This window comes from Dasypus novemcinctus, chromosome 30 (assembly GCF_030445035.2).
Source record: "Dasypus novemcinctus isolate mDasNov1 chromosome 30, mDasNov1.1.hap2, whole genome shotgun sequence".
In the NCBI taxonomy this organism is placed as follows: domain Eukaryota; kingdom Metazoa; phylum Chordata; class Mammalia; order Cingulata; family Dasypodidae; genus Dasypus; species Dasypus novemcinctus.
The window spans coordinates 6,575,424-6,590,937 of record NC_080702.1 but is presented as its reverse complement, the minus strand read 5'-3'; the positions used below and the strand labels follow the sequence as shown (position 1 = coordinate 6,590,937).

Below are 15,514 nucleotides of genomic sequence, written 5' to 3'. Positions count from 1 at the left end.
TGACCAATCATCCAACAAATGGTACAAGTTAATGAGAGGGAATGGTAAATTTCTAAGGTTGAATTCTGATTGGGAAAACAGTCTTCCCTGAGAAGTTACAGGCCTGTGTTTCAAATTTGCACGCTCTGGGTACTGCCAATCTGTAAAATGAACATAAAAGGGCCAGTGATAATCATTAAAGACATTTGGGAGAGACAGATGCAAACCTCCTTTAAAGGATAAAAGTCTTGTAACAACAATCGCGCAAAACACAACGTTACTGAACACTAAAGGATATAACTTACCTGAGAGCTTGCTTCTTGCAGGGTAGCCCATATGGTCAGCAGACCTGACAAAAACAAAACATTTTAAATAAAACTGCAAGGGCATTTGAATCTTACTGGCCGTTGGATGGGGCTGCTGCCGGTTGGCGTGTCCCGTGGCACGAGAATGGAAAAGTGCTACCCCTGGTCCCGGAACTTCTGCCAAAACCGCGTTGTAAAATGAATGAAAATTAATCTGGTGACACACAGACCTCGTTGATGTCAAGTGGAATTTGACAGAGAGGTCAAGAAGAAGGAGTTTATGGTTTTCTATAGAAGACATCAGGAAGTAAGTGAAGAGAGGTTGTAAACTGAAAATCTGTCTTTGCCAGGAATCTGGTGCTTTAATTGAATATGTTGCACTCCGATGTAAAAAGTTATTATTTTCCATGTGGCCTTCAGAGAGAATGTATTTTCCAGATTACTGTCAATTTTGGGTCATTTCCTTGGAACCATCAACCTGTTCAAATAATTACATCTAATTGTTATAGACAGTCCTTACCATGTGCCATTTGGTATTTATTGAGCCTAGTCCAACATATAGTATATTATGAAATCCTTGTAGTAAGAATGCTTGGTTTCACAGAAACGGTTTACAGTTTCAAGCAATAAACGCAGGAGTGTTTTTCTTCAGATGCATGTATGCAATGATAGTGATACATTTCAGAAGAGATGTTGAGAATGGAATTCATATTCCTGAAAAAGATGTGTCTTGGGAACTAGAGGAAAATGCTTATTGAGAGCTCTTGCAGCACCATGAGCCTTGTGATGTCCAAGGATGTCGCTGTAAAGGGCAAGAATAGAATGCACCTGACAGCAAATGAGAAATAAAACACTGTCAATGTTGTGGTTCTAGTGGAACCCACTTAGACAGTTGCTCACCACAATCAAGGGAACAAAATGGGAGTGTTTGGAAAGTGGAAGGTATCATCTACAATTCAGGGGATTTCAAAAGAAGCCAAAAAGCACACTTAGCCTAATTCAAATAACATGGATATTACTGATTGTTTCTTAGAAGAGTCATCACCGAAATTACTCAGTCACCTGGAGCCCAGATCTAATAAGAACACCCCTGGAAGTCCCACTGGTCTGGAAAGGAGCAAGGAATCAACCTGTTAGAAGAAGGGAAGGCAGCAAATTTAGAAGAGTTTTTAAACTGTATTAATAGAGTTAGGATTCCCAATTAAAAGAAAAACTAAAAGATTATATATCAACAAAGCCAATATTTGGAATAGTGCCTTAGATAGATTCAGAAATCAAAGCTTTAATCCTGTATACTCAATTGACATAGCCTATGTAAAAGAAAATGATAAATTTGGCCAAGAGCATCCTGGATCAAAACAAGAGTTTCTGAGTATTTCAATGCAGCATCTTGAAAGCTCATCATTGTTTGAAGGGTCATTGTCAAAGAACTTGTCCCTTAATGCCCAAGATAAATACTACAACAAATATGGTTGACTTTAACTCAGCAATAAATGAATGCTCTAACTACATACAGCTTATTGGATGTCTTAGACATTAAGTGATAAATATATGTTGGTAAAAGACATACTTTTCGACCATGTAATTAAGAGAGCCCAAACACCTTTCGAAAGTTTTAAGCAGGGTCTGAAAACTCTGCATTTTAGAGAAAATTCTGACTTCTCCAGAAGTATTTTGCAGCATCCTCTATCATAAACCTTATAATCTTTCTGTGAAAAATCTTAGTGATCTTTATACAGTTTACCCATTGTCTAACATAAAACTTTGGGATTTTGGAACAGTTACTTACAAGGTATTGAAAATTGTAAATCTGCAACAACAATGAAAGATAATCTTATTTTTGCAACTAGTTGCAGTTCCATTCCACCTACTGAATTTAAACTCACTCCTTCAACTGAGTGCCTGCATATGGATTTTCCTATTAGAAACAAGTGTAGTATCTCTTCCAATAACTAATACGTTTAAAGAATTTCAAGAAAATATGGACGTTGCCATAAAAAAAAAAACACTTTACAACTAGAAAAGGAAGAAAGTTCTCACTATGTGGGACATTAAAATGATTCTTTGAACAAAGATTTTTCTTTTAAAGTTGCTATTGAGCCTTTCTTTTGTTTCAGAAATCTGTCCATAATCACTTTTGAACAAACTTGCCAGCTTCTGGGTCCAATAAAATTTATATGTACGTGAAGTAATGCTTTGGCCATTTAAGCTAAAAAAATTTTTTGTTGAAGTATACTAATCAAAATTGGTGAATTTTTCATTGTCTTAATATGCATGCTTCATAAATTTCAATATAAATACTTACAGAATGACTGTAAAGAATTCTTGAAGCATAGGAGTATAATATATAAGGAAAAAAAGGTTTGCTATTTTTGAAAATTGTTAGCTGGAAGATGCCACAATGATTTTTCTCTTTATGCAATTTTCAAATTGTTTCTTATTTTCTTTAGCCTAAAGCATTTTGTAGAAAAGCTAAATGGATAATTCCTCTTGTATAAATCAGAGGTGTATACTCTGGGCTGTATGTTTATGTGTGCTTTTCTAAAATTGCATGAAGTAGGTTGTTAAAAATGCTTGAAAATTATGCAGAATCATACTGCAGTTAGATTATGCATAATGGGAAATATTATTATATGAAAAGGAAAATTGCACAATATTCTGAAAGCTACAGACATTCCATTGGCTTGAAAACACTTTAGAGGTGGATATAAAATGTATTTGAAAATATCTTAGGAAGTGTGTCTTTTTTTAAAGCCTTGACTTCTTTTTTTTTTTTTTTTTTGATATCCAATGTGTGGTATTAAACAACAGTTATGCCTGATCCCTAATCAGTTTAGGTATCTGAATGATCTCAGTAGATTGTCATATGGTAGGTTTGGATATTTGACATTTATTTATTATCAGGATGTTTGTATGATAGGTAACCTGGCACCATAAAACTAGTTATTTTCTCTGGCTTTGAAGGGTATCTGTTATTACATAAGCAATGTAAATATAAAGTAAAAACAACTACAACAAATAAGCAAAATGAAAAATCCACTGTAATTTCACCATACAGAGAACTACTGTGTTTGTGTATGTCCTTCTATAAATTCTTTAATAAAATATTTGTATTTCCTTTCTAAACTCTTTAAAAGACATGTCAGATAGATTTAAATATCAATAATTATATTAATAGGAAAAAGAAATTGAAGGCATAAGTTATAATCAAAAAGGCATAATCACAAAAGACCTGGGAAATTTAAAAAAGAATGAAGTTAGACTTCTGGAAATAAAAAATACATCCTCAGAACAGGTTTAGTACCTTTGAATATGTATGTGATGAAATTACCCAGGAATGAACACAGTTAAATAGAAGACAAGGAAGAAAAGTTAACAGACCTTGAAGATAGAAGGAGAAGGTCTAACATATTAAAGTATCTGAAGAAAAGAATCCAGAAAACAGAAAAATCTGATATTAAAGATTACTACTGAGAATTTCCCATAACTGATTAAAGATAAGGGTTCTTGACTAGGGAAACATATTTAATAAAATATAGAGAAAAAAAAAGTAAAATGTACACCTGACCACATTGAAATTAAACTGCTGAATAAAAAGGCAAAGAAGAGTTTGTAAAAATAGTCAAAGAGAAAGAAACAGAGTAATTTTCTTTAAAAATAGAAATTTTACCTTTACTAATATTTTAGTAGCAAATATGGAGTCCAGAATATATGGGAATAAAATTAATGTGCTAAAAGAAAATTGTTTATAATCACTATCCAGCTTAACTTTGATTCTGAAATAAGGAAAAAATTAAAAAAAAACAAAAACAAAAGCAATTTTAAATCAAGAACAAGAGAGAAGAGTTCCTCTAATTAAGGATATACTTCATGGTAAAAGAAGTTAATTTCAGAAGGAAGAAATGTATTGGAAGAAGGAGTGGTGAGAAAGGAATGTACTGGATACAGTGCTACATCTAAAGAAGGGTTGACTATATAAGATAATAATAAAAATGATTTCTGGTTGGATGGGGCGGGGAGTAAAATTAAAATGCCAGAAGTCAAATAACATATAAAAGCATTTTAATCTTTGTATTCTTAGGAGAAAAGGATATGAATTGCTTTAGAATTCATGTCAAATGTGTATGTTATCATTTTTTAAATTTCAGAATATTTTGAAATTTTAGAACGTATAACTTCCAAGGCAGGGATGCAAAAATAAAATAAAAATGATAAGGAAAACTTATCCAATCAAATAAGATAATGATAAATAGAATCATAGAATAAAAATTAATTTGCCCTAAAATTTCCAGATGAAATATAAAAATATCTTCTTCAATACATTACATAGGGCATATTTGGGCCAAAATCCAGAGAAAGGCAGGAACCTACAGAAATAACTAAAAGCTCACATTTGCATTTAAGGGATTTATTGAACCCAGGAAACTTAAGCTTAGATTTTATGGACTCAGAAGAATATCAGAGAACAGAGACAAAGACCAGGACCCACCTCCAAGATGAGGAATATGACAGGACAGTCATTTATAAGCCTGTGACCCCTACAGGGCTAGACATTTCAATGCAAGATAGATCAGAAAAAAAGCTCTGCTCCCTTGCCTTCTCTACCAACAGGGGCCTGCAAGAAGACTGGCTATCTCAAGTTCTGTCACTATAAGGGGGAAAAGTCCAACAATGTGAATGTACTTAATACTACTGAACTGCACACTTGAAAGTGGTTAAAATGGGAAATTTTGAGTTGTGTATATGTCTCTACAAAAAAAAGTTAAAAATTAAAAAATGTTTCTCTTTGAGAACTAATAACCACAAACAGCCTTCCTTTGAATAGTTCCTCAGATTTAATGGTCTCATTTTGGTGGTGCTACCAGTCATATAGCAAGAACTACTGGAAATATTCTCTGAAAGAACCCATGTTCATCCCAGGCTGAAAAGTATTCACAGTGTTAAAATTCCAAGAAATATGGGCTCACAGCAAAAATACAAGATTCAGGTGAAAACAATGTACTATGAATAACAATCAAAAGAAACAAGAGAGTAAAATCTGACCTATAAATTCCAATATTGGAACTGTCAAACACAATATAAAATAAGTATTTTTTAATATATAAATATTTTTAAAAACACTGAGGTAATGTATAGTGACTAAGAGTATTTGAAAAACAAAGTAGAATGTTCTAGGAATGAATATTTTTATAACTGAAATATAATATATGATTATGATTTATAAATATATATGAAATATATAATTGAAGCAATAATAAGCTAAATAGGGCTAAAAGCAGTTTAGGTGCAGACATAATACAGTTGAATAAATTAACAGCCTGAAAGATAGAACTGGAAATTATCCAAAAATGAAGTACCAAAAGAACAGAAAGATGGAAAATATTTTTAAAAGGAGTGTATTGAACATGGAGAAGAGAATGAGGATGTTCAAATACAGCTACTAGGGGTTTCAAATGAATAACTGAAAATTATTGGATCAGAGAAAATGTTTTGATGAAATAATGGAGAAATGTTCAGAAGTGATTAAAGGTAGCAAACCACAGAATCCAAATTCCCAATTAATCCCAAACAGAATAAATGAAAATGTACTATCAAGTTAAAAAACGGTAGATCAAAAATATGCAAGTGATATCTCAAACAAGGAGTTAAAATGTTTAAAATAGTCTAAGGTCTAATGTCCTCATATTCTTCAAGAGGAGCATAAGTTATTACGTAACTTTAGAGTTGAAAAACTTAAAAACACTTGACTTTCTATGATAAACACTAAAATGTGGTTATATGAATAAAAAATATGAAAAATCTAATAGTTAATGGAGAAAGAAGAAACATAGAAAAAGCAAGAAAAATAGAAATCATGAAGTAAAAACAGCAGAAAGAATTATAAGAAATGTAGATGGACTAAGTGCACTTGTTAAATGTGAAAGATTACAAACTGGAATTAAGCAAATCCAGTTATGTACTTTATGATGACATTTAAGGCAACATAGGCTAAAAAACAAAAGTTTGAGGGGAGGTAGAGAGGATCACTTCTTAATCAAAAGAGATTAAATACTCTGGGAAGAAAACAAAAGCAATCCTGAAATATAATGCACATAATGGTAGTCTCAAGAGTATATACTGCAAAAATTGAAAGAATTATCAAACAGAATAGATAAATTCACCTCCACAGTCAATTATTTTTATACCATCTTTCAGTAATTGTTAGATCAAGCAATCCAAAAAAAAAATCAGAAAGGATATAGAAAATTTGAATAATAGAATTGATGAACATAAACTGACAGGCATATATGGAATACTGCGTCCAATAACTGTAGATAAGTTTTTGATATAATCCAACCTCGGACTTAAGGATTCTTTTTTTTAATTTTATTAAAAGAGTGTTTGAAAGAGCAATGTTCATAATTTGCCATAAAAATGCTAAAACAAACGAACATATTTTTCAGGCTCCCCTGATCTAATGTTCTATGAGTATTATTGGTTGCAAATTATTAGTTTCCTATAACTGATGTACCAATTAGATTTTTTTTAATGGGCCTCATTAGGTTAAAAACAGGTCTCAACAGGGCTGTTATTTTATGGAGGCTCTAGGGGAATATCCATTTCCTTGCTCTATCCAGTTTCTATAGACTGCCCACATTCCTTGGCTAGAGTCCCTGTAGCAGTTTGATATAGCTATGAATTCCAAAATTAGATATTGGATTTTGTTTGTAAACTGGTCTATACCTGGGCATGATTAAATTATGATTACTGCTTCTCTTGGGCCACATCAGTAGGGTGTTGGTGGGTGGGGACTCACAAAAGAGATGGCAAAGGACAGAGATGGGGATTTTGATGTTGGACTTTGTGGTGTTGGAATTTTGATGTTGGAATTTGGAGCTGGAGCCCAGGAAGTGTACACACAGGAGATGAACACAGAGGAAAAGAGACAGTTCCTTACACATGGCAGAAGCCCTGGGCAGAGAGATGGAGCCATTTGCCTGATAGTCTACAGCTGGCCTTGTGGAATGAGCACAGCAACTAAGTCCGGAGAGATATGCAGCCCCATGAAAAGAGGAACCCTCACCCAGAGAGAAGCAAGTCCCATGAAGAGAGGAACCTAAGCCCAAACCCTGGCAGACATTGGCAGCCATCTTACTCCAACATGTGGCAAAAGACTTTGGTAAGGGAAGTAACTTAAACTTTATGGCCTGGTAACTGTAAGCTTCTACCCCAAAATAAATACCCTTTATGAAAGCAAACCAATTTCTGGTATTTTGCATCAACACCCCTTTGGCTGACTAAAACAGTCCCCTTCCAACTTCAAAAACCAGCTCTAACTGATTAAGTCTTTCTCATATTCTAATACTCTCACATTGACCTTCTTGCTTCCCTCTTCCATCTCCAAGGTCCCTTGTTACATCCACTGTGTTCACCCAAATAACCTAGAATAATCTCCCTATCTTAAGGTTAATTAGCAGCCATATTTCTATTGGCTACCTTAATTCCTCTTTATCATGTAATCTAATATATCCACAAGTTCTAGGAATTAGAATATGGACATCTTTGGGAAGTCATTATTCTAGTTACCACATAAGGTATAAATATTTTTCAGCTTGAGTAGATAAAGTTAATGTACTTTACAAAGCTTTATATATGTTTACAACTTTATTTATAATGCTGTGTAATATAAACTTATGAATGTGCCATAATTTCTTGTGCATTCTGGTTATTTCATGTTTTTTGATTGTATGAAATAGTGAAATGTAACTCCTATGGTTAATCATACACTTTAATTAAAATTCCCCTCCCTTGTGACTTTTTTTTTGCATACTGTCTGCTCTCTGTGTACATTTGTTGTGCTTTCTTCTGTGTGTGTATTTATTTTTATTTATCCCCCCCTTGTGACTTGTTTGCTGTCTGCTCTCTGTATTCATTCACTGCACTCTCTTCTGCATTTTTGCTTGTCTCCCCTTTTGTTGCATCACCTTGCTGAGTTGCCTCTCTGCAGTGCTTGTGAGCTGGGTGGCACTCCACGGTGCCCAGGCCAGGGGCTCTCTGCAGCATGTGGGTGAGCCTACCTTCCAAGGAGGCCTTGGGATGTGAACCCAGGGCCTCCCATATGGTAGATGGGAGCCCAACTGATTGAGGTACAGCTGATTCCCATATCATACATTTTAGTATGAACATTTATAAAGTTTAAATATATGCGTGTATTTTCCATACTATTCCATAATTTTAAAATGAAGATAAGGGAAGTTGATGCCATATCAGCTATAAGAGAAAGATGCTGCCATCCGGTCACCTAGGTGATTTTGACCACATCTAAACTATTGGTAAATATGAAACAACAACCAGCCTATCAATTCCAGCTCATAGTACCTGGCACAACTCTGATGTTGACCTGCAGCCCTAGGACCCATATTCAAGTCTATGGAACTTATGTTGAACCTATATGCTAGAGTGGAAAACTTTTTAAAAACTCTGAAGACTTAGGGTTCAATGCCGGATTAACCATGGATTAGTTATGCATTGTCTGACTCCGAGTTTACTCATTCTTAATATTTTTTCACCAGTAGTCAACGCAATCTCACATTATCATTAAAGAATTAAATCAGATAACAGTCATGAAACTCTTGGAAATTATACCAAATATAAAATGAAATTTCCCAGATTTATAAATTGGTGAAAATCACTGGCAGTTTTTTTTTTTTAATTTTATTGTAGTAATATATATACAACTCAAAGTTTCCCATTTTAACTAATTTCAAGTACACAATTCACTGGTATTAATTACATTCACAAACTCAAAAAGACAAATATTATATGACTGACTTATATGAAATACCTGGAAGACTTATTTTAAGGTTTCATCAGTAAAACTTAATAATCTGATATAGGCAATCATAACTTATCAGTTATGTATAAAACAGAGATTAGTGGGTATATGGCAGCTATTCAGCACATTGACTGAAAATTAAGCCATTTAATTTTTTTTAAATTTTTTTTATTTTTTTAAATTTTTTTATTTTTTATTGACTTTGTAATAATATTACATTAAAAATATATATGTGAGGTCCCATTCAACCCCACCCCCCCACCCCCCCTCTCCCCCCCCCCAACAACACTCGTTCCCATCATCATGACATATCCATTGGATTTGGTAAGTACATCTTTGGGCACCTCTGCACCTCATATACATTGGTTCACATCATGGCCCATACTCTCCTCTATTCCATCAAGTAGGCCCTGTGAGGATTTACAATGTCCGGTGATTACCTCTGAAGCACCATCCAGGGCAGCTCCATGTCCCGAAGACGCCTCCACCTCTCATCTCTTCCTGCCTTTCCCCATACCCTTTGTCCATTATGTCCACTTTTCCCAATCCAATGCCACCTCTTCTATGTGGACACTGGATTGGTTGTGTCCATTGCACCTTTATGTCAAGAGGAGGCTCAGATTCCACCTGGATGCTGGATGCAATCCTCCCATTTTCAGTTGTAATCACTCTAGGCTCCATGGTGTGGTGGTTGTCCTTCTTCACCTCCATCTTAGCTGAGTGTGGTAAGTCCAATAAATCAGATTGTAGGTGCTGGAGTCTGTTGAGGCTCAGGATCTGGCTATCACATTGTCAGTCCAGAGATTCAAATCCCCTAAATATATCTTAAACCCCAACATTAACTGCACCTCCAGCACATTAGCATGGAAGTCTTATGAAGGGAGATCCCATCTGAGTCCAGATTCATCACACATAAACACCATTTCCAAAGAGGGGCCATCTGCCCTGGTAGTTAACCCCATCGGCCATGGCCATAACTCCCATGGGTCTCTTTAGCCCTCAAAGGAACCAATATCTGGGGGTTGTATCTGCTTTATCTGTCTCTCTGACTCTGCTCAGTTGTGCATGAGGGCAAACCTTCATTTTAAACATTAAATTCTGAAACTTGAGAGAGAATGTATTTACATCAGAAATGAAACAAAAAAAAATCACATTTCACCATTTACTCCTGCTCATGTGGTAAACATCACAAATTAATCATGGACACTCCTTTAAAGAGTAATGCAAGAAATATGAAAGGAATAATAGAAATATGATATGCTAGAAAAATGTACTTTGCAGCTCCAGAGTAATAATTGAATCATGCAAGGATTATTGTGATCACCCAAACATTACTGGGTAATACACTATTTATATCTTGCCACAGTATCATCCTACAGATTATTTTTTAGTTAGGAAAAATCATAAACCAAAAATGGGCTTCAATGAAGTGGTCACCACTTTAACCAAATGATCATAGGTAGCATCATTTATACTGATACAATACAGTGGTGACAGCATGAAATTCAACATTTTCTATGAAATATTCTTTTCAATAATTGCAACCCTAATCTAGGCAAGCCTTCAGATTAATCTTTTGGTTTACTAAAAACACATGGCATAGAAAAACAAGTTAATGACATGGAAGAAAGATAAGACCAATACAAGAAGGGGAATTTCTGAAAGACAACTGGCCAGGTCTTCTCATAAGTCAATATCATTTTCAAAAAAATAAAGGAAAAAGTGAGGGACTAGTCTAGATTAAATGAAACTAAAGAAGAAATTTTAATTTGGTCAGCATTTACATAAGATTATAGAATTAGAAGGTTATTGTCAGTTTTCTTAGGTGTGGGAAAATATTCTTATTTTAGAATATGCAAACTAAAGTATTTAAGGGTGTGGTGGTTTGATGTCTGCAACTTACTTGCAAATGGTTCACAGAGAGATGAACAGATCAGTAGATAAAATAGATACAACCAAATGATAACAAGGATAAAGTTAGGAGGATAGACTTTAGAGTCAAACCGGGGTAGTGTCAAGTCCTGGATCCATCTCACTCTAGTTCTGTGGTCTTGAGAATTTTTAAAAAGCTCTCCATGTATTCCATTTCCTCTCTGTGCAATGAGATTTATACTGATATCTGTTTCATAGGATTGCTGTAAGAATGAAATGAGCAAATGCATACTAAAGCACTCAACATCAGGCCTAGGACAATACTGTTAGCTAAAATAATAATTATTACTAGCTAAAAACTCAATCTTTTATTACCCTATGCCCTACCCTATATTCTACAGTATTAATGATTTGATTAATCAGTGTCAGCAACAGAATCCAAACGCAGTCTGTGGTAAAAGATAAATAAACTTGCATACCTCAAACTCTATTATCCAATATGACAATGGAGTCAGGACTCCCAATTTTAGTTGCAAGTTATCACAGTACTTTATTGAAATATTAATTCTCAAAGTTTTGTTAGAATATCATGCACTGATGATTCCGAAGGCACTCAGGATCTTGCCATATGAAGGTTATCACAAAAAATGTGTATTACTTTATTGCTTCACATAAATGGTATAGATGGCATGGATTTCTAGCTGATACTAAAAGGTGGAGAGAGATAGAACTGGAGAGAAAAAGGAAGGGAGAGATACAGACCATGAAGATAAAATTATTTATTCTGTATAAAAAATGAGCAAAACTGGAGACTGCATCAAATTACACCTGGGAGGGAAGCAGACTTGGCCCAGTGGTTAGGGCATCCGTCTACCACATGGGAGGTCCACGGTTCAAATCCCGGGCCTCCTTGACCCATGTGCAGCTGGCCCATGCACAGTGCTGACGCACACAAGGAGTGCCGTGCCACGCAGGGGTGTCCCTGCATAGGGGAGCCCCATGTGCAAGGAGTGCGCCCCGTAAGGAGAGCCGCCCAGGGCGAAAGAAAGTTCAACTTGCCCAGGAATGGCACTGTACACACGGAGAGCTGATGCTCTGACAACAGAAGCAGACAAAGAAGAACATCCAGCAAATAGACACAGAGAGCAGACAATGGGGGGTTGGGGGAAAGGGGAGAGGAATAAATAAAAAATAAATCTTTAAAAAAAACAAAAACAAATTACATCTGGGAACACTGCAGAGAAGCATATTAAGATTTTATAAGCAAAACAAAGGTCAAGAGAGTGGAAAACTGGATGTTGGAGATTTGGACCTGAAGGGTATCAGGAATGAAAGAAAGAGAAAAGGAGAGAGTTAAACAAAGAAAGAAGGAGAAACCTGGGATTAGGGGCTCTGCGAGTAGTCACTCATCAGACAACTTTATTTTCTACCTGTGGCATTATATATACTCAAACTATTGAGAAAACAAACAGTGTAACTACCCATTAACAAGACTGGTAAATTAAATAACTTATCTCTAAATACAAAGATTTAGTATTCCTTTCAAACTACAAAGTGTGTTTACTCATATTTCTCCCTGCCCCAGGACAGCTCTGTCCTGATGACTCAAAAGGCTTAATTGCTGCATTCCTATGTTAAAAGCTTAGCCCTGGAAACAGCACATCTCCCTTTATGAAACCACCATGCCTCAGTTTCCAACAACTGGATAGCCAAGTACACAGCTAATACCAACTCAAAAAAGGAAAGAAAAACATGTGATTTCAGGAAGTATTGTTTCACATGAGAGCAAAATCTTAACTTATCTTGCACAAAAAGTGAGGAGAGTGTCAAAAAAGCAAAATCTTTCATGCTCTAGTGTATGTTCGTTTTTAATATTTACTGTTCAGGACATTAATTGGAGGAAATTTTCTTCATTATTAGCATAGGAGCATTTTACATCTTCAATTCAATAAAACATATTTTGAGAAAAGCTGATGTGGCTCAAGTGATAGGGCTTCTGCCTACTGTATGGGAGGACCTGGCTTCAATCGCTGGGGTCTCCTGGTGAAAATGAAGAAGAGAAAGCATGCCTGCGTGGTGAGCCAGTGTCTGCACAGCAAGCCGAGTGCCCACACAAGTTCCCATGCACGTGCCTGCACAGCGAGCTGAGTGCATGTATGGCAAGGCCAGTGCCTGCATGAGTATCTGTGTGGTGAGCCAGTGCCTGTGGAGTGAGTCAGTGCCCATGCAGTGAGCTGAGTGTCCCCACAGTGAGCCAGTGCCCGCACAAGTGAGTCACAGAGCAAGATGATGATGCAACAAAAGAGAGATGAAGGGGAGAGTCAAGGTGAAGCACAACAGAGACCAGGAACTGAGGTGGTGCAGCTGACAGGGAGACTCAGGGAAACTCCCCCCACATCAGAGGTCCCCAGGATCGAATCCAAGAGAAGAAGAGATGAGAAAAGGACAAAAAGAGAAATAGATACAGAAGATCACACAGTGAATGGATACAGACAGCAAAAATAGCAGGGTGGGGTGGGGGAGAGGGGGAGGGGGAGGGAGAAGGAGGGAGGATAAATAAATCTTAAAAAAACATATTTTAAATGTTCAAGTCACCAATTTTAATTTTAATTTTGGCCCTCCAAGTTAATATTTTAGTGAGTTAGTATTTAGAGTTTATATTTTATCTTTCAGTTGGTGCCCTGATTTATGAAGCAAAAAAATGCAGAGGAGAAGGCCATCGAATGAAAACAGATGCCCTATGCAGGAAAGGGTGGTCTGGCAAGTTCGCTCAGATTAGGTGGCTTTTGAGTTGTCATGTAGAACTGAATATAAACACATAAATGGATAAAAAGTAATGAAAAATTGCTAAATTTAGTAACATAGGAAAACCAAGGCAAGAAAACCCAGTAAATTTTCTAAATATTTTATTCTTGGTCTAATGTTGGAAGAAATAGGAATTACCCATGGAATATAGCACTTGGAAATGAAAAAGCATCTGGTTTTGTTCCATCAATAATATCTGTCCATTCTTTTCATGCTTACTGTCCTCACACCACCATATTCAAGATGTCTGTTTTTCTTGCCTCTCCTCTGATAACCAATGCCTCTTGAAAACTGTTATTTTGAGTCTTCTGCCTATAATTGACTCTGTATATAAACGATAACTGGGGTTATGTTTGGACTGAATTTCAGAACAGCATCTTGAAGTTCATACAACTAATATCACCTTCTCATCCATGGAGAAATGATGCAGAAGTACATTCAGTCACTGGTTCAATTTCTCAGAGACAGTAACAGAACAGGAGCCCCTACTACTGCTTGTCAGTTCCTAGAACAGTAATCTTCCCACTCATATTAAGCATTTTCTACCTTAGTAATCTTCCTACTTCTATTAAATAAACCAATTCAGTATGTCTTACTTCCTGGTTGTTCCAAAAAATACTGCCTTAATTCTCACCTCAGAGTTTTCCCCATAGAGGTGTCCCTTGCCTGGAGGACCTCTCCACCACCAGTGAAGTAATCAGTGGTCTAGTTGCAGCCCATCTTGCAGCCTTTTGTGACCCCTCTGCCATCACAGGTCTCTTTCTATGGCCAATCTGCCTTGATGCTTCCTGATGGGACAGGGCTTTGAAAATCCCCCAATATCCTGCTTTGTTTTGAATATTACATTCCCTGTGTGGCAGTGATGCTGAATACCCCCAACTCCAAAATTCTCAGTCTGCCTTGTTTTCACAATGATGTACATATCTCTGGATTCTGAAATTTTGCCTAGGACTTACATTGCAAGTTATAACCCAGTAAAGCTTATTCCAATTCCCTATGCTGCCTATTCACTCCCATTTTTAAGCCACAGTAATAATAGTCTGTATGATCAATGAGTAAAGAGATAGATATGGAAATGTATATATTGTCATTTGGGTTACATAAAATTTCCCCATTCATTTCCAATGAAAAAATCCAATGTTTTATACCTATGACTCTACTGTTATTTGAAAAATTACTGTTTTATAGTTTACATCAAACTTCAAAATGCTTCTCAGTATAAGAACTGATTCTTCTAGAATCTCTTACACAGGAGATTTCTGCTTTTATGTGTACAGATAGTGGAATATTAATTGCTAATAATTAAGTACAATCTGTTTATGGTAATTTAAAAGCACAGGCAGCAGTGTGACAGCTTTGAAGTGGGATCTAGAAAGTTGATTGAACAGGATTCTTGAGTGTGACACTTGTATGGCCAAGTTATTTTAGATGGGGAAATGATCCTCCATAATGTTAATCTGGAAAAGTGACTAAAGTAACAGTTTATCACTGCTTTTAGACAAAACCATCATCGTATCTGTATGAATGCAACATTTTAGCTAGATTAATATTAATCAATGTTTTGGATTATTTTTGAATTGTTGAAAATTATACAGTTCCTCACATTTTTAAATAACCAATAATTTGGATTAATGTGATCCAGTGGTTAAGAAAAGTTTTCTCAAACTTCATATAGATACAATAGAGCAGGAGCTTATTATGTGCTATTGTCCTTTCCTTTTTTATCTAGAAAATAGAA

The 15,514-nt window shown here is 35.7% G+C and overlaps 2 pseudogenes; both read left to right on the top strand.

The window, feature by feature from the left end:
- The first annotated feature begins 521 nt into the window (after nucleotides 1-521).
- On the top strand, nucleotides 522-1,760 carry LOC139436146 (G2/M phase-specific E3 ubiquitin-protein ligase-like; annotated as a pseudogene).
- A 16-nt stretch (nucleotides 1,761-1,776) lies between these two features.
- LOC131276646 (G2/M phase-specific E3 ubiquitin-protein ligase pseudogene) lies at nucleotides 1,777-2,339 on the top strand (annotated as a pseudogene).
- Nucleotides 2,340-15,514: the final 13,175 nt, after the last annotated feature.